Source organism: Saimiri boliviensis, chromosome 1, assembly GCF_048565385.1.
Source record: "Saimiri boliviensis isolate mSaiBol1 chromosome 1, mSaiBol1.pri, whole genome shotgun sequence".
Classification (NCBI taxonomy): domain Eukaryota; kingdom Metazoa; phylum Chordata; class Mammalia; order Primates; family Cebidae; genus Saimiri; species Saimiri boliviensis.
In genome coordinates, this window is record NC_133449.1 from 213,277,745 (window position 1) to 213,297,255 (window position 19,511).

Here is a 19,511-nt window from a genome sequence, read left to right on the forward strand (position 1 = left end):
GAAAAAATTATAATGGCTTTCTTTATAAAATTTGGTTTTAGAAAATGTAAAATTTATATCAAGATAAAACTGATACAATTATTACTTATTATAGTTATTATTTCCTAATGCAAATGTCACTAATAACATCTGCATTTTTGCCAAGCATGTTTAAAATTGCTTTTCCCATCCTTGATAATATGTTTAATCATTAACATATCTTAAAATATTTCTGCCCTCCAAATTTTAACAAAAATATTTTTTATTAAAAAACAATTGATTTTGTGTACACCTTTGACAGAATTTATATTATATGAATCTTTATACATTTTATTCACTCATAGTCTCCTAAGCCCTTAGATCAGTGCCTGGCACAAAATATTAATAGGTACTAATTAGGAATACTCTTTCTGTTCTTATCCCATAGTTATTTCCTTATCTTCAACACTGCAAAAACAGCAGCTGCTCACTAAGCCTTCCATAACAGATTGCTAGTTTCTTGAGATCTTATTCATTTTCTTAAGCAACTAAATGAGAAAAGGATTAGGAAAAGGTTTAAACTGGAGGCAATAACACGTTGAATGAATGGAAAATAAGCCCATAACATTGAAGGAACTTAGACAATTTAGTCGAAAAACAAAACAAAGACACAAAAAATAAGAAAACTAGAGAGAACAAATAGTTACAAACAATGCTGGTTACACAAGTTCATCAAAAAATAGCTGAAAAACAGTGATAGAGGCAGGAGGCAGAGAATTCTAGGCAGACGGGGTGGGTCCACAGCAAAACCCCACCTTCAAGCCAAAAAGCCTGTAACCCGTGGCCAAAAGTGAGAATTTCTATCTCTATTTGCCTGTTCTCTCCTGACTGGTTCTTTCTGAATATCGTCTTTTTACCAAACGAATATTGCCCCTATCCTGTGCCTATTAAGACCCCAGGTTCAGTCAGTAAGGGAGAGAAGTGGCTTGACTGGAGAGAAAAAGGATGGCTGGACTTTGGAGGAGAGAGGGCTGGACTTTGGAGAAGAGCTGGCCAGAGACAGCCAGACTTCAGGTAAAGATTATCTGCCCCTCCTGTCCCCTCTCCAGCTCCCTTCTACACTGAGAGCCACTTCCATTGCTAAATAAAATTCTCCACCTCCAGCATCCTTCAAGTGACCTCATTCTTCCTGGACTCCAGACAAGAGCTCAGGATCCACCAAGTGGGGTTACCCAAAAAAGTCTGTCACACTGGCCCTTTACCCTCGATGAAGGAGGGCAGTTGCCCCACACAACAAGGCGAGGGACCCAGTGAGGTGATAACACACTGCTGTCCACAGACAGCAGAGGTAAGAGAGCATTGCAACACTCCCCCTCAGGCTTCCCAGATTGCAGGCACCCCAATCTGGGCACCACAGGGCCCACATGGAGCCTGCTCCTGCTGTTGCCCAAAGCAGCCAGTCAGATTCCGCACTCACTCGCTCACACCTGGTCTGGCCGTGGGGACAGCATGAAGCCTGCTCCTGCTGGTGCCCAAAGCAGCTGGACAGATCCCACACTCACTCGCTCACGTGCTCACTCCCACAAGAGGTTAAAATTTTTTGTAGAGATCAAGTCTCGCTTTTGTAGAGATGGAGTCACTCCTGGCCTTAAGTGATGCTTCCACCTTGGCCAAAGCACTAGGATTACAGGCATGAGCCACCATGCCTGGCCATCTGCCTGTGCAGTGGGCCGAATAAATGGGCATTTCCATCACAAGTCTGACAGAAGGGTCAAGAAAACGTCCTGCATCAATAGCACAGGTGGTGGGAGAATCAGGAAGAGAGGCAGCTAGGAACTAATGTGCTGGGCAGCACAATAGACGATGTCCAAAGAATGTAGTGAACGCAACTCAATGTGGCAGGTAACATACGTAAAATTTATAGGCAAGCAGGCAGCAGTTTCATGACTGATGGCAAACCAGTAATATGTACAATGAGAGAGCCTTATACTTATTGAACACTTTCTACATACCTTACATGTGTTGTCTCATTTAATTCTTATGATTCTGTGAGGTAAATACTATTATAGTCAGCCTTCCATATTCAGGGGTTCCTCATCCTCAGATTCAACCAACCTGGAAAATATTCAAAAATAAATAAACAAATATAATAATAAACAAAATACAAATAAAACAAATGGCCCAGCATGGTGGCTTAGGCCTGTAATCTTAGCACTTTGGCCAAGGCGGAAGGATCACTTGAGGCCAGGAGTTCAAGACCATCCTGGGCAACAAAGCAAGACTCCATCTCTACAAAAATTTTAAAAGTTAGCCAGGTGTGATGTGTGCCCACAGTCCCAACAGCTGAAGCAAGAGAACTGCTTGAGCCCAGAAGTTTGGGGTTACAGTGAGCTATGATCACATCACTGCATGCCTGGCAACAGTGAGACCCTGTCTCTTAAAAAAAGCATATATATATATATATATATATATATATATATATATATATATCTCACATATATATAGTGTTACACTGTATATATATACAGCACATATATACAGTGTAACACTATATATATGATATATATGTGCTGTATATGTAACACTAGTGCATATATAGGCACTATATATATGTGTTACACTGTATATATACAGCACATATATAGTGTTACACTATATATATATATGCACTATATATATATGTGCACTATATAGTAACACTATATATGGGTTACAATATATATATACAGCACATATATATAGGTACACTATATATATATGAACCATATATATGCACTATATATGTAGTGTTTTATATATATCTGAGATATACATATAATAAAAATAAATATTTTGCCTCTATATACTATATATATGCACTATGTTGCATATATATAGTATATATAAAAAATATATTGTTATACTATATATATGTGAGAGAGATATATTTTTATATATATGCACTATTTATAGTGCATATATGTAATAAAAAATAAATATATTGCATATATACACTAATATGCAACATAGTGTATATATATAGTATATATATAAAATAAATATATTGCACATATATATGCCATATATATATGCAATATAATGCACATATATATATATATATATATATATATATATATATAGTGTAACAACTATTTGCATAGCAATTTAGGGATTAAAGTATATAGGACAAGTGTAGGTTGTATGCAAATACCACACCATTTTATATAAGAGACTAGAGCATCCTCAGACTTTGGTATCTAAGGGGGATCCTGGAACCAACCCACCACAGATACTGAGGGATTACTGTATTTCTTTATCTTACAGATGAAGAAACTGAGATAAGAAAGATGAAGAAAATAAGATGAGGAAATTATGGAGTTGTTAGGTCACTTGCCCAAGTTGACCCAGCTAGAAAGTGCGCAAGCCAGCTTCCAACCTAGGCAGTTTAAATCCAGAGTTGACTGTTGGCCACATAGTACACTCCACTCCAAGTGCTATAGGAGAGAGTCCAGAGAGCAGGCCACAGGCAAGAAGGGGCAAGGGCCAGGCAGTGAGTCAGTGGGCTAACAGTAGCAGGCTAAGGCTCAAGATAGGCAGCAGATCCAGTGAAAAACTGGAATATTAGACTGGTAAACTGAGGCAGAAGCCAGCATTCCAGGGGAAGGAAAGAGAGGCTCCAACAGAGTCACATAGCACTCGCACCTAGTACACCAAATACAACCTGTGTGTGGTAGGACTCAAGCCTGATGTGGGAAAGTAAGACTAAGACCACTGATGTACTCCAGGCCTGTGCAGTCCTGTAGCAAGAAAGAGGCTAAACCTGCAGCAGCATACCTGGGAAGATCAGCTAAGCAGGCATTGCTAGCCCTCACACATTCCACCAGCCCAGGGCTCAGAAACTGAAGATGACTTAAGAAGAGCCTGAGCACCCTCCCAACACTGAACCAGGGAGAAACTGAATCCCTGAACATATCAATAATGAGTTCTGAAATTGAGACAGTTATAAATGCCTAACAAACCAAAAACAGGCCAGGACCAGGAGTTACAGCTGAATTCTACCAGATATACAAAGAAGAGCTTGTACCATTCCTACTGAAACTATTCCAAATAATTGAGAAGAAGAGACTCCTTCCTAACTCATTCTATGAGGCCAGCATTATCATCCTGATACTAAAACCTGGCAGAGATACAACAAAAAAAGGAAACTTCAGGCCAATATCCTTGATGAACATCGATGCAAAAATCCTCAACAAAATACTGGCAAACCAAATGTAGCAGCACATCAAAAAGCTTATCAACCATGATCAAGTAGGCTTCATCCATGGGATGCAAGTTTGTTTTAACACAAGCAAATCAATAAATGTGATTCATCGTATAAACAGAACTAAAGGCAAAAACTACATAATTATCTTAATAGATAAGGAAAAAACTATTGATAAAATTCAACATCCATTCATGTTAAAAACTCTCAATAAATAGGTATTGAAGGAACATACCTCAAAATAATAAGATTCATATATGAAAAACCCACAGCCAATATCGTACTGAACAGGCAAAATCTGGAAGCATTCCCCTTGAAAACCAACACAAAACAAAGATGCCCACTCTCTCCATTCTTATTCAATCTGGTATTGGAAGTCCTGGCCAGAGGAGTCAGGCAAGAGAAAGAAATAAAGGGCATCCGACCAGGAAGAGAGGAAGTCAAGCTCTCTTTGTTTGAAGACATGATTCTGTATCTAGAAAGCACCATTGTCTTAGCCCAAAAGCTTCTTCAACTGATAAACAACTCAAAAAGTCTCAGAATACAAAATTAATGTGCAAAAATCACTAGCATTCCCATGCACCAACAAGAGCCAAATCAGGAACTAAGTACCATTCACAATTGCCACAAAAAGAACAAAATACCTAGGAATACAGCTCATTAGAGATGTGAAAGACCTCTACAAGAAGTACTAAAAACCACTGCTCAAATAAATCAGAGATGAAAGAAACAAATGCCAAAACATTCCATGCTCATGGATAGGAAGAATCAATACCGTGAAAATGGCCATACTGCCCAAAGCAATTTATAGATCCAACACTATTCCTATTAAACTACCATTGACATTCTTCACAGAACTCAGAAAAAAAAAATTTTTTTTAATTCATATGGAACCAGAAAAGAGGGGGAATAGCCAAGGCAATCCTAAGCAAAAAGAACAAACCTGGAGGCATCACACTACCCAACTTCAAAGTATACTACAGGGCTACAGTAACCAAAAAAACATGGTACTGGTACAAAAACAGATACATAAACCAATGAAGCAGAATAGAGAACCCAGAAATAAGACCACGCACCTACAACCATCTGATCTTTGGCAAACCTGACAGAAACAAGCAATGGTGAAAGGATTCCCTATTCAACAAATGGTGCTATGAAAACTGACTAGCCATATCCAGAAGATTGAACCTGGACAAAATATCTTACACCACATACAAAAATTAACTCAAGATGGATTAAAGACTTCAATGTAAAATGCAAAACTATGAAAATCCCAGAAGACAACCTAGGCAATACCATTCAGGACACATGTATGGGCAAAGATTTCATGATGAAGATGCCAAAAGCAATTGCAACAAAAACATAAATTTAAAAATAGGATCCAATTAAATTAAAGAACTTCTGCCTAGCAAAACGAACTATCAGCAGAGTAAAAAGAAAACCTACAGAATGGGAGAAAATATTTGCAAACCATGCATCTGACAAAGGTCTAATATCCAGCATCTGTAAGAAACTTAAACAAATTTACAAGGAAAAAAGCCATTAAAAAGTAGGCAAAGAACATGAACAGATACTTCTCAAAAGAAGACATATATATGGTTAACAGTCTTATGAAAAAAAGATCAAATTATTGATCATTAGAGAAATGCAAATCAAAACCACAAGGAGATACTATCACACACCAGTCAGAATGGCTATTATTAAAAAGTCAAAAAATAACAGATGCTGGTGAGGTTGTAGAGAAAAAGGAACACTTACACACTGTTGGTGGGAGTGTAAATTAGTTCAACCATTATGGAAGACAGTGTGATGATTTCTCAAAGACCTAAAGATGAAAATACCATTTGGCCCAGCAATCCCATTACTGAATATATACCCAAAGGAATATAAATCATTCTATTATAAAGACACATAGGTGCATATGTTCATTGCAACACTATTTGCAATAGCAAGAACATGGAATCAACCTAAATGTCCATCAATGACAGACTGGATAAACAAAATGTGGTACATAAACACCATGGAATATTATGCAGCCATAAAAAATGAGACCATACCCTTTGCAGGGAGAGGGACAGAGCTGGAGGCCATTATCTTTAGCAAACTAACACAGTAACAGAAAATCAAATACCACATGTTGTCACTTATAAGTAGGAGCTAGATGATGAGGATACATGGACATATAGAGGGGAAAAACACACACTGTGGCCTTCGAAGTAGAGAGGAAAGGAGGGAGAAGATCAGGAAAAATAACTAATGGGAACTAGGCTTAATAACTGGGTGATGAAATAATCTGTACAACAAACCCCCATAACACAAGTTTACCTGTATAACAAACCTGCATTTGTACCCCCGAACTTAGAGTAAAAGTTAAAAAAAAAAATAAAAAAAAAAAAAAAGAGCCTGAGCCTGTCCTATCTTGAAATTCCAATTAAGAACTGGGTGTGGCTTATGAACTTCACAGCAGACGTAACTAATTCAAAAAGGCTAATATTGGAACTAAATCAGAGCCCTCCAAAGCTCCACAAAATACTGCAATATTACAATTTTAGATAGGTGAGCAAACTGCGAAAGCTCAAAGAGCTTCTCCATTCACTCAGGATAAATCACTTCTTTGGAAAGGCTCAATTATTTAGATTAAAGCCTCCTAGAATCACCTACAAAGCTTTTAAAATATATTCCTGGGTCCCACATCAAACTTACTGAATCAGAGTATCAGGTGGCAGTGCAAAGGAAATTATATATTTTTAAAAGGACCTTGGAGAATTCTGATGATCTTTGTGACTTATATACACGAATAAATGCAAAAGACTGCTAACAAGAGTTCATTGGTGAGAATTTTTTCCAAGAGCTGCATCCTTTCATCAGCTCTCACAGAGACAATGCCACTGCCCTGTTTAAATCACTAGTGTGGCGTTGTCACTTAATTTCATGTGATCAAGTACTTTAGGTATCTGCTGGACCCAACCAAAACTAGCCCTTCATTGAGATGGTAGAGGCCATCTGGAGTCTCTGGTATTCCATTAGATACCTCTAATGGAATGGGATCTTAAACTGGGCCTAGAGGATTTGAGAATGACGCAGTCAACTGTGGATATGTATGAAATAGCTTACTACATGGTTAAACAAAATGGAAACAGGATTGCAGCTATGACGCAGAGAGGTTTGGACAGTGACTAAGAACTCCTCCTCACTAAAGTAATGGCAGTTGTTCAGCAGCAATGGTTAGGCCAATGGCTTTGTTCCCCTCCCATTCCCTGGGTCTTAGAACTATCACCTTCCTTTGTCCTTTTCTGTGTGGCAGGGATTGAGACAGTGGAGGGCTGATTTTAAAGCTCTGGGACCAAAGTCTCATGATTATTATTTAAATAATAATAGTTAACTTTTACTAAGCCCTTAGGACTGCTGGGTTTTGTCCTCAATTGTTTACAAGTATTATTTCATTTAATGAACAACTTTAGGTCATTTGAATTGATGTGAGCTGCAAAGGAGTCTCTGATGATTTATTCTAAAGATACAAAGTTTCTTGTCCTTATCTTCCACTATATATGGAGGTTCCCTGCACAGTAAATGGCAAAAAGCTATTATTATTTACTCCAGCCCAGGCTGGAGTAAATGGCAAAAAGCTATTTTCGCCTCCTTTTAGGGCAGCTTCAGAGGAAGTTTACTTGAATCACATCTTCCAGGATTTAGATTAGGTAAAGGATGAAGTTTCTGATAATAAGGATTGGTCTTTCACTGTGACCTGTGTGTCACATCACCCATTTGGTGTCTACTTCCATCTAAATAGCTGATGTCTATAAAATCAATTCAACTGGCTGTATTTTGGCCAAAACAAACAGGAAGATGGTTACAGAATTGGATCAACCTTGCCATCAACTGCTTTTTTCTGTTATTTAAATACAATCTAAGTTGCTAAACACTAGAATTAATAATAAGGAGAAGTTGGACTCTAAGGATTTTTTTTATTGCGTTTTAGGTTTTGGAGTACATGTGAAGAACATGCAAGACTGTTGCATAGGTACACACGTGGCAGTGTGATGTGCTGCCTTCCTCCCCATCACCTATATCTGGCATTTCTCCCCATGCTATCTCTCCCCAACTCCCCACCCCCTGCCATCCCTCCCCTATTTCCCCCCAACAGACCCCAGTGTATGATGCTCCCCTCCCTGTGTCCATGTGTTCTCATTGTTCATCACCCACCTATGAGTGAGAACATGCAGTGTTTGATTTTCTGTTCTGTGTCATTTTGCTGAGAATGATGGTTTCCAGAATGTGATGCCTTTTCTGAAGATGTTTTAAATGGGCCTTTGTCAAGAAGATAGGGGCAAGGAAGAAAGAACCAAAGTGTCTTCTTGGTGATTCTATCACAGGCGTCCCCAAACTTTTTACACAGGTGGCCAGTTCACTGTCCCTCAGACCGTTGGAGGGCCGCCACATACTGTGCTCCTCTCACTGACCACCAATGAAAGAGGTGCCCCTTCCTGAAGTGCGGCGGGGGGCCGGATAAATGGCCTCAGGGGGCCACAGTTTGGGGACGGCTGTTCTATCACATTCAGAAGAAACAGCAATTTCTTTTTGGTGCCTAGCATATCTTCGTCAAATTTAAAATGAGGAACAATGTTGATGATTTGCCACAGGTTAAGGTAGAGAATGTATCACACTTTCATGTCACAGGACTCTTTTTTTCTTTAGACAGAGTCTCTGTTGCCCAGGCTGGAGTGCAATGGCACAATAACAGCTCACTGCAACCTCGAACTCTTGAGTGCAAATAATCCTCTTGCCTCAGCCTCCCAAGTAGCTGGGAATACAGGCACATGGCTAATTGGTTTTATTTTTTATAGAAATAGGGATGTCTCTATGTCACCCAGGTTGGCCTCCAGCGATCCTCCCACCTGGACCTCCTAACGTGCTGGGATTATAGGTGAGCCACTACACCTGGCCAGAATTCTACTTTAGAACACTTTTACACATGTTCTAAAGGCAAACTGATCAGGAAACTTTAATGGGGGGAGAAAAAACAAAACAACAAACGACACCAAGTGTGTTTGCAAACCAGCATTTCCAAGAGCTATGTGGTTGCATTTGGGTCAAAATACTGCCTTTGCAAAAATTGCTGGCACAAGATACGACCTAAATCCAGCCACTTCACCTTTTTCTTGCACAACGAACCTGGCTTTGAGCCAAAGTCCCAAAAAGCAAGAAGTTACCATTCCACGCAGCTAAATATAGTAAGAGAAATGGAATACTCATTTTATTTTCAAGGCAAGCAGGACATTACAGGAAGCAAAACCAGAATTTGGGTTTGCTAGATCACTTAAATAACTATAAGAAAGACTTATGTAGCCTAATTACTTCACAAGAGCTAATAGTCAATGGAGAGTAATATACAACCCTCTGAATTGCATGTTGTAATCCACAAGTCCAAACCATAAAGAACCTATGTCACATAATTTAAAAATAAAACATGTAAACAAGTCGGCAGGTTTGCTGAGCTGACTTCTTGCCCAAGCTCTCCAAAGTAGAGTGAAGAAAAGTCAGGATTTAAAGTTAAATAGCTAGGGTTCAACATCCAGCTCACTTCACCTCTCTCAACTTTTCTCCATATCTTTATCTGTAAAATGGGAATGATAATTATATCTTCCTCATAGGATTACTGAGAGTATTAAATATTTCACTACATAAATGTTTTCTGGCATTAGAAAGATTTGCAGCACAGCCCTCTTCTAAACATATCTTATTTTCAGCCTGTATCAGGAGAAGAAGATATGGCAGTAATGGAATCAAATATCCCTTGGACCAGAAAAAAAAAAAGGTCACTCTACTGTAAAAAATTTGCAGGCCTCTGTGCCTTAGAATCTTCTTAAATTTCATCAGTCTCCTAGTGAGTATTACCAAGATCCTCCAACTGGTTCCCTCAGTCATATATATGAGTTAAATAACTTTTAATGCCCCTCTCTCAATGCCAAATCTTTGGAAATTCACTGGGCATAAGGGGTGGATCAACATGATTACATTATTAGTCAGAGAACAAACATTCTCAGTAAGTAATTTGGTTTTCTCCCAAAGATTAAATACATACCCACCTATGGAGACTAATGGGCTCCTGGGATCTTTTTCTATGTATTTAACAACGAGATAACTAAGTGGCAAGGTCAATAATCAGACAGCAGGTACAAGGAACCAACTAACTTCTTTACAAATAGTTTTTCCGTAAGGGAAATAAGGCATGCCTTTAAGACAATAGCTCTGTAATCTGAAACAGGAGTAGAGGAAGATTGCCAACCAGGAATAGGTTCTAGTAGAACAATCAGCTCAAACTCTAATCTTCGCTGGGAATGGAGTTCAAGACACCAACTTCTTGGAGCTTGGTCACCCAGGCAAAAATTCCAGGACCCAACTTCGAATACTTTCTTCTCTCAATCTACCAAATCTAAACAATTACCCTAGTAACTGTACCTTTGAAATATATTTATAGTTTCTTCGTCTTTTCTATCTCTACTTATCTCTGTCATTTTACCATCTCCTGCCTAGATACTCAAGGGCTTCATAAGTCGTTTTCCAGACCCTTCAAACGCATACTGCCAAACATTGCCCAAGTGACAGTATCAAACAGGCCCCTGGTAAGACATGCTGTAGCTCAGAATGCAAGGTGCAGCTCCCTGTGGTCTCTAAGTCTGACCCATTCTACCTCAGTTTTAAGGCCCTGCATAATCTTACCACACCCTACCAACTGGGCTTACTTTCCAGTCTGACTGGCTTCCTCGCCAGGCACCCATGAACCTGCAAGAGACACTCCACCCTGCGCATTGTCCCTTCACTGCTTCACAGCTGCTGCTGGCTCTTAGTGGAATGCCCTGCTTCTCCAAATGCATATAAAGCCATACTCATTCTTCAGGACCTAGATTTAACCTTTTCTTCCTCCTGCACTGCCCAATAAACATTTTCTCTGCACCATGTACTCTATCACTTAACAAAACAGCTATATATTGTTCACTCATTTCATATATGCCCTAGACTCGTCTCCATAACTAGATAATGAATTGGGGCACTGAATGCTGATCCTCATGCCAAATATGAGCCCAAACACACCTAGTTTGTCCCTCAATTTTTTCTTTCAATTTGATAAATGTGACACAACCCCCGGCACTGCCTATAGAATTTCCTCAATGAAATAAATCTTTAGCCATCAATCTTTAAATTATTTAAATTAAGAATAACAATATCAGCATATGTGTCAGTAAAACCTGTAAATCTTGGCTGTAGGAAGAAAGGCATTGAGAGAATTGGAGAAATCGCTGAACAATGATTAAGGAGATGTGGTTTCTAGGCCCCACCCTGCCACTAAACAGCTCTGTGATCCTAGTTAAGCTACACAGTGTCTCTCCAAAATGAAGGGGTTGGAATGGGTGACACATGGTCTCTTCTAGCTCTTTCTATGACTGTAAAGCTGCCAAGGTGGCATTAGAGCCTGGTTTGGTCATCTCTGAAAAGTAGAATTTAAGAGGTTTTTCTTCAGGAAATAGAAAAGCTCCAGGGCCTTCCCTTTATAATCAAAATATTAGTTAGGAAAGTTGGCCTCAAATTATTCTCCTTATTAGACACTGTTATAGTAATTTTCTAGGTCAAATACAAAAGAGACAATGGGTTAATTTTCACTCTCTTAAAGTTAACATGTATATTTTAAACCAACTTAGTAATGGCTTATCATAAATTTGGGTGTCATGAAGCTACAGGATGCAGCTACATAAAAAGTTAAAATAAGCCTAACTCAAGTTTGGAAGGGGAAGAGTTGAAGGATGTATATTGAATGCCATGCTGGAGACCTAAGATAATTTTATACACAAATCCTGAAAGAGCAAATGTTTTTCCTACTTTCTAGTCAAATGTGTATTTTAAGCAGTAAGAAATGCTAACAAACTGCCATAAATTCCTGAGATTTTTTTTCTTTCTTTTTATTTTCTAGTGGTCTTGAGGGTAAGAGCATCTCTTTGAAAGAATTAAAAACAGAATTCAAGTTATAATAAGGTACCTGTGAAAGATCATTTATAAAGCAATACACAGATGCAGGAGAGTTTTCTATGGGAGGGAAGGATAGACAAGGAGGAAACGATGTTAAAGGGGTATATTCAAAAGATACCAGTCAAATAAGAATGGTTAAGTGTGTCATAAAATTAGTTACAGTGTGATTCTGCTTTGGGAATTTCATTCATTCATTCATCATTCATTTATTCATCAAGTGCTTAGGTCATGTGCTGGGCACTTAGGTTATGATAAAAGAAAAGACTTTCCCTACAAGAACTCACCATCAAATGGACACAACCACGGTCTGAGTTAGTACTGCCCCTGACTGAGTGCTCATTGTGTGCCAGGTACTGAGCACACCAGCCCCATGAGGCAGGTGCCACTGTTATTCCTGTACAACATGAAGAAATCACAGCTTTAAGAGATTCAGGAACAGGTACGATGGCTCATGCCTGTAATCCCAGCACTTTGGGAGGGATTACAGGAGGATTGTTTGAGTCCAGGAGCTTGAGACTAGCCTGGCAACATAGTAAAACCCTGTCTCTATTAAAAATATAAAAAGTAGCTGGGTGTGGTGGTGCACACCTGTAGTCCCAGCTACTTGCGGGGCTAAGTTAGAAAAATCACTTGAGCCTGAGAGGGGGAAGCTGTAGCGAGCCCTGATCATGCCACTGCACTCCAGCCTGGGTGACAGAATGAGATCCTATCTCAAAAAAGAAAAAAAAAAAAAAAAAAAGACCAGGCGCGGTGACTCACATCTGTAATCCCAGCACTTTGGGAGGCCAAGACAGGTGGATCACCTGAGGTCAGGAGTTTGGGACCAGCCTGGCCAACACGGTGAAACCCCATCTTTACTAAAAATACAAAAAAATTAGCCAGGCATGGTGGCATGCCCCTGTAATCCCTGCTACTTGGGAGGCTGAGGCAGGAGAATTGCTTGAACCTGGGAGGCAGAGGTTGAAGTGAGCTGAGCTTGCGCCACTGCACTCTAGCCTGGGTGACAGAGCAAGGCTCTGTCTTTAAAAAAAAAAAAAAAAAAAAAATCAGTAACTTGCCTGAGGTCACCCAGCTAAAAATAAGTAAGGCTGGCTTTCAAATCCAGGTCTGTCTCCAGAGCCAGCAGCCTCCATGCCAGTGCTACACTACAAACAGATGGCATGGTGCAATAAGTAGTAATGGAGACAGGTGCAATGTACCATAATGTACTGTGTCCCCAGGCATCTCTCTCCTCACCAAGATGTACCTGGAAACCTGCACACAGGAACAAATTCTGAAAGCTGGGAAGAATGGATGGGCATTGGGTCTCTCACTGGAGGTCAGAAGAACTCAGTCCTTCTCTGTGGACTCGAGGCCATGGCTTAAGCTTCAGCAGCATCTGAAGTTGATGGTACAACTACCCAGCATGTGGTATACAGCAACTAGGTGGAGGCCACAGGGAGACCAAAGCAAAACACTTTAGTTGCTTCCTGTTCTCTGCTGATCTCCCAAAAGAAACACACACACACACACATCCACACACACACACTCCATTCCACAGAATTTCCCTCACAAGATACTTTATTTTAAAAATACCCTCTTTTTCTCACCAACACAGACATGATTTTTTATATATTTATAAAAACAAAACATTAAAAAATCTTTAAAACAATGTTTAACCTCTTCCAGAAAGACAAGGCCCCAGGAGACCTTGGGGAAAAAGATGCTAGGTAGCTGCATGGCTGTTTGGTCCCCCTGAGCTAAACAGCTGCCAGAACTAAGAGGACCCCAGAGAGCCTAAGGGTCACAGCCATTAAGAGGTGTGAAGCTAGCCTGGGGAGCTTTGGGGAGGATGCTGCCAGCTCACTGGGAACTAATGGCCCCACCTGCTCTAACGCTCAGAGACTGTTTTAAATCATAACACTGGTGAAGCATTTTGTTTATTTGCTTTGTGGTACCTTTTTGTCTCTTTTGTTTGTTTAACTTAGTAAGCTATATAACCTTCAGTCAGCTGCAAGAGGAAAACATGCTCTCAAGAAGGACAAAGGAACAAGTTTTGGCTGCCGTAAGGTACTAGAAACTATCCCACCAGCATGACATCCTGAAGCCTTGCAAGGAGAAGGGAATTAGCTTTCACCAAGGCTTGATTAAGGATTATGGCCTAGGCATCATTCTAGGGATCTTACTTACTTAACCTTCACAATAACTCTTGAGATATTATTAAATTCTGTTACGGGGGGAAGAAAAAAAATAAGGTTAGCACACTGGGTTACCACCAAATAATTTGTGAGTGTTACCACCAAATAATTGCTGAGTGTCACACAACTAATCAGTGGGGGAGGAATTAAAGGTCTGATTCCAAAGTTCAATCAGAAAATCCTTTCTGTGGAACGAAAGCAATAAGAAGAAACACGAATGAGAAGATGAAAAATCAACATCTTCTATTTACTTATTGTTTATTTACCTATTTATTTGAAGAAGAATTATATGGACAAGAGAAAAATTTTGTTTTATAAAAAAGCATACAGTGAAAAGACTCCTTCAACATTTCTGTCTTAATTTCCTGATTCCTTTCATCAGAGGCAACTGTTGGTAATAGTATGTCAAGAAAGGCTACACATACACAAACAATAACACATACATGTGTTCATACAGCTCTTTGAAAACAGAGATGGTGGTATTGGTCTTCCCTTTCTTTGATACCTAGTATATTTCAGAAATTTTCCATATTGGAACATTTAGACTCACCTTATTCTTTTAACAATTATTAAAATAATCTATTACTATATATGAATATATGAGAATTTATTTAACTAGTCCTCTATTAAGTGGGTCTTTTGTTAAATTGTTTTCAATCTTTTGCTTTGTAGTTAATAATATATAAATATCCCTGTACATTCTTCCTTGAACACATATGCCACTATACTTTCAGGATACATTCTTAGAAGTAAAATTCCTCCCTCAAAAGTATGTGCATTTTAAATCTTGATAAATATAACAAAATTGCCTCCAGAAGTGTACTCACTGGCTTACAATCCTTAAAATATATATTTATACCTGCTTCCTCCACTGTTACAAAACAATGTTGTATTCCATGTTTTTAAAAAAGCACCTATGTGTTCACCTACCCCTTTAAAAGTCATATACTTCCTTCAGAGCAAAGAGGGGAAACGTATTTATTCAGGCCTGGGCATATATTCCTAGAGTTAAAAACAGAAAGATTTTTGGAGCTCCTTGCACTGCGAAGGATGCTGACTGAAAGCATCTGATCCCCAATTAGATGATGTTGGCAAAGTAGGAAAATGGAATAAATCCCTGAAAACAAACAGTTGGCTGTAACTAATCACCTCAATCCACCAGAGCACTGTCAGAGTCACCCCTGGGTATCCCAGCAACCCTACCAGCCTGCCACACAACAAGGCCAGGCCAGGCTGTGATCCAGGAAGGGATGCCTGCCCGAAGCAAGAGCATTCAAAATCCAGTGTCTGTCCCTGCTTGTTGGGAAAAAAGATCACAGGGAGGAACAATACATCAGAAACCTAAGACTAAAGAGAGACAAGTATTGGGCAGTGCTTCCTGATGTACTGAAACAAAAGGAAAATGGATATTCTGGAAAAATGAAACACCCTACATTATATTTTCCAATGTAAAAACTTTCTAGACTGAATACATTCCTAATGGATTTGCAACACTAAGATCTTCATCCAGTGGGGTAGTCCAGTCCAAACTGTAGGATCCAGGCAGGAATCCTGGGCTTCAGAGGCTGAGAGAATTGTGAACCACACATTCTCTCTTTGTCTTAGCTTTCCTTACTTGAGTCTGCTAGAAGCCTGGGTCTGCCATCATTTCAGGATGCAAATATAAAATGTTCCCCTTCTATTTGGCAACCAACTTGCTGAGGTGTTGATTGTCAAGATCTGGGAAAAAGAATATACTGGCAGCCATGCCCTGGAAAGGACATAGAGAAACAGCCGTGGCTTAGATGGGCATCGAGGGTTAACTGACATGAGACGTAATTTGTCTCTGGAGGGAGTGATGTGGTCCCACTTGCAGTCATATTAATGGATCATTTGAGCCGGGTGCGGTGGCTCAAGCCTGTAATCCCAGCACATTGGGAGGCCAAGACGGGTGGACCACGAGGTCAAGAGATCGAGACCATCCAGGTCAACATGGTGAAACTCCGTCTCTACTAAAATACAAAAAATTGCCGGGCGCGGTGGCTCAAGCCTGTAATCCCAGCACTTTGGGAGGCCGAGGCGGGTGGATCACAAGGTCAAGAGATCGAGACCATCTTGGTCAACAAGGTGAAACCCCGTCTCTACTAAAAATACAAAAAATTAGCTGGGCATGGTGGCACGTGCCTGTAATCCCAGCTACTCAGGAGGCTGAGGCAGGAGAATTGCCTGAACCCAGGAGGCGGAGGTTGCGGTGAGCCGAGATCGCGCCATTGCACTCCAGCCTGGGTAACAAGAGTGAAACTCTGTCTCAAAAAAAAAAAAAAAAAAAAAATACAAAAAATTAGCTGGGCATGGTGGTGCGTGCCTGTAATCCCAGCTACTCAGGAGGCTGAGGTAGGAGAATTGCCTGAACCCAGGAGGCGGAGGTTGCGGTGAGCCGAGATCGCGCCATTGCACTCCAGCCTGGGTAACAAGAGCGAAACTCCGTCTAAAAAAAAAAAAAAAAATGGATCGTTTGTAGCCTGGCTTTATTTTTGAGCGTGTGTACAAATATTAAACAACTAAAACAAGTAAATACGCATTACTAACACCACCTACCAAAGATTTTTAAACCAGGTGGTTGCTGTATAGAGCAGAGTATTTTAACCACTTAGGCGCCCTCCAGCAAGCAGCAGAATGCCTTGTAATTATTATTTGTGTTTTTCCCAATTAGCAACCAACAGCATATTGTCATGGAGGCATTGTTGGGAGTTGTTTGCCTCTATGCAGATGCATTCTGATACTTAAGTGTAGGTTTCCTGGCTTGATACATGTTATTATAAAAATTACAGGGCCGAAAGAATGATTTCAGATGAACTTGTTTCAATCCATCTGATCTGAAGCAGCATCTGGGTCAGCTTCACAGTTGGAGCCTGCTGGGTAGAGGTTGCTGTTGCCCAGCCTGCATCCTGTCAGCTATATATAAAAGTTAACCTGATTTGCCATCGTTAGCTCTACTCCTCTGAAATCCCGCCAAATCAGTCACTAATTCACTCTCAAGTACCATCCATCACCACTCAGATGAGCTTTGCCTCATCCTCATTGATTGAGTGACTGATTTCTTATTAGTCTGTCATCCAGACAGAGAAAAAAATAATTTGGAACACTCATCTTCATATTGTATTGCAGGGGTCATTTAGCTCAATGTAGATTTCCATGATTTATCTGTCTCCCTCCATTCCACTGCCACTGCATTTTTTTCTATTATGAACTTCTGGTATAGGGAAAGGTTTCATAAGCAAGAATGAACAACAATCTATGAAGAGCAGAAAGATGAAAAAAATAGAATCTTAAAAAATGGAAAAAACAAACTGAAGTTTGAATTTTAAGAAGATTATTTTTCAAGTTTTAGGTGAAATATGTAAAAAATAAAAGCACAGACACTCTTAGCTCTCCTATGTTATATACTCCATTATACACTCTGGAAAAAAATGTAAATGAAACTTCTGATGATGAAATAACCAAATCCATAAACTGAATCTATCAAAATGTTATGCTACAGGGTTTCTCTCCAACAACACTTATGAAATGCTATCTCATATCAGAGTTACATGAAAGCAAATCATGTAACTATTGAGCAAGTTGTTCTAAGTTCCTACAAGTGGGAAATCTTTGGGTAACCTAGAATCTATCCCTGTCTACCAACAGCTTTTAGAGTTGCTACTTTTACCTGCATGCCCTTTAAACTATATTTTGTTTCAGAGCGGTTTTAACCAAGACAGGTAGTAGGAATGTTTACTAAAATAAAAAGTAGACCTCAACCAAATATGTCTGCACTAATAATATCTCACAGATATATATTTCATTAATTTAAGTAGTAGTAACTTGATACTACTTGAAGTAAATTTGAAGGCATGTTAGAAGGGTAGGGCTAACCATCTCATGTAGAAGTTACCCCAAAAGTCAACTAATTCACCTGGCTTATCCCAGTATTTTACCCAGGTTTACACAGGCAGGTAGAAACAGAGCTGAGACAAAGCTCAGGACATCTAACTCTCAGTCTATCTGGAGCAAAAGAATGGTGTCAAAGGAATCATTTTTTAGGACTCTGGACAGTATTAACGCAAACTTAATGATGCAATTGTTTAAATAGATTTTTAGAGCTTTTAAAAATTCATTTCCTCTTTGCTTTCCTGCTTTGGTCTAAAAAGTGATCTGAGGTAGTTTATAGAGCTACATGCAATGTAATCTGGTAAAGATTTATATCAAGAGAAAAAAATATTTCCCAATGCTTTAGAAATATCCATTTGCCACAGGAAAACATACTCTTATTACAAGAAATTCTGACACTATTTTTACAAATTGAGAATAATCTGCTAATTGTTGAGGCTTCACCCATCCTACTTTGTGATGAGCTACTTCTTATTCAAACTAATTTTGAGTTATTTATTACAATCAGCCCTCCATTTGCAGGTTCTGAATCCTAGGATTAATCCAGCTACAGATCTAAAAGATTAAAAAATAAAATGAAATCAAAACCAACAGTACAACACTTTTTAAAATACAAGTTAAAAATCACAGGATGACAAATATTTAAATAGTATTTCTATTGTATTAGATATTATAAATAATCTAGAGATTATTTAAAATATATGAAAAAATGTACATAGGTCATATATAAACACCATGCTGTTTTGGCTTAGAGCCTTGAGCATTCATGCATTTTAGTATCTGAGGGGAGGTCCTGGAACAAATCCCTTGTGGATACAGAGGGATGATGGGTACCACTATATTCCTTACTCTCATTTTACAATTTCTAGAAAAGTTTGAAGTCCAGAGACATTGCCAGCACAAAGACATATTATAAATGAGTTCTGGACAAGATATGAATGTTATTATGTAAGTAGCCACTACACTAAAAAGTCAGTAGCTGACCCAAGACCCCTGCCTGATCCAGCAGCATCTCTGATCTTCAAGCTGCTCAAGCCCGTGAGTAACAGCTGCTGATGGGCTTGAGCAGTTCTAAAGGGACCTGGCACATTTCACATCTAGTTAAGCTCATGAAACTACAGAGTGCAAACACAGCATTGTTTAAAAATTGTTGTAATTTAGAAATGTGACAGTTTATATGTTCCTCACTTTTGACTTTCAAGGTA

The 19,511-nt window shown here is 39.3% G+C and overlaps 1 long non-coding RNA gene across 1 annotated transcript in view; it reads right to left on the reverse strand.

Annotated features, from left to right (window-relative positions):
* Positions 1-19,511, reverse strand: part of LOC141580763 (uncharacterized) — a 415,102-nt gene that overhangs the window by 276,318 nt on the left and 119,273 nt on the right. Inside the window, exon 3 of the long non-coding RNA XR_012513063.1 lies at positions 1,971-2,073. This is a non-coding gene — a long non-coding RNA (uncharacterized LOC141580763). The remainder of the gene's footprint in view (positions 1-1,970; positions 2,074-19,511) is intronic.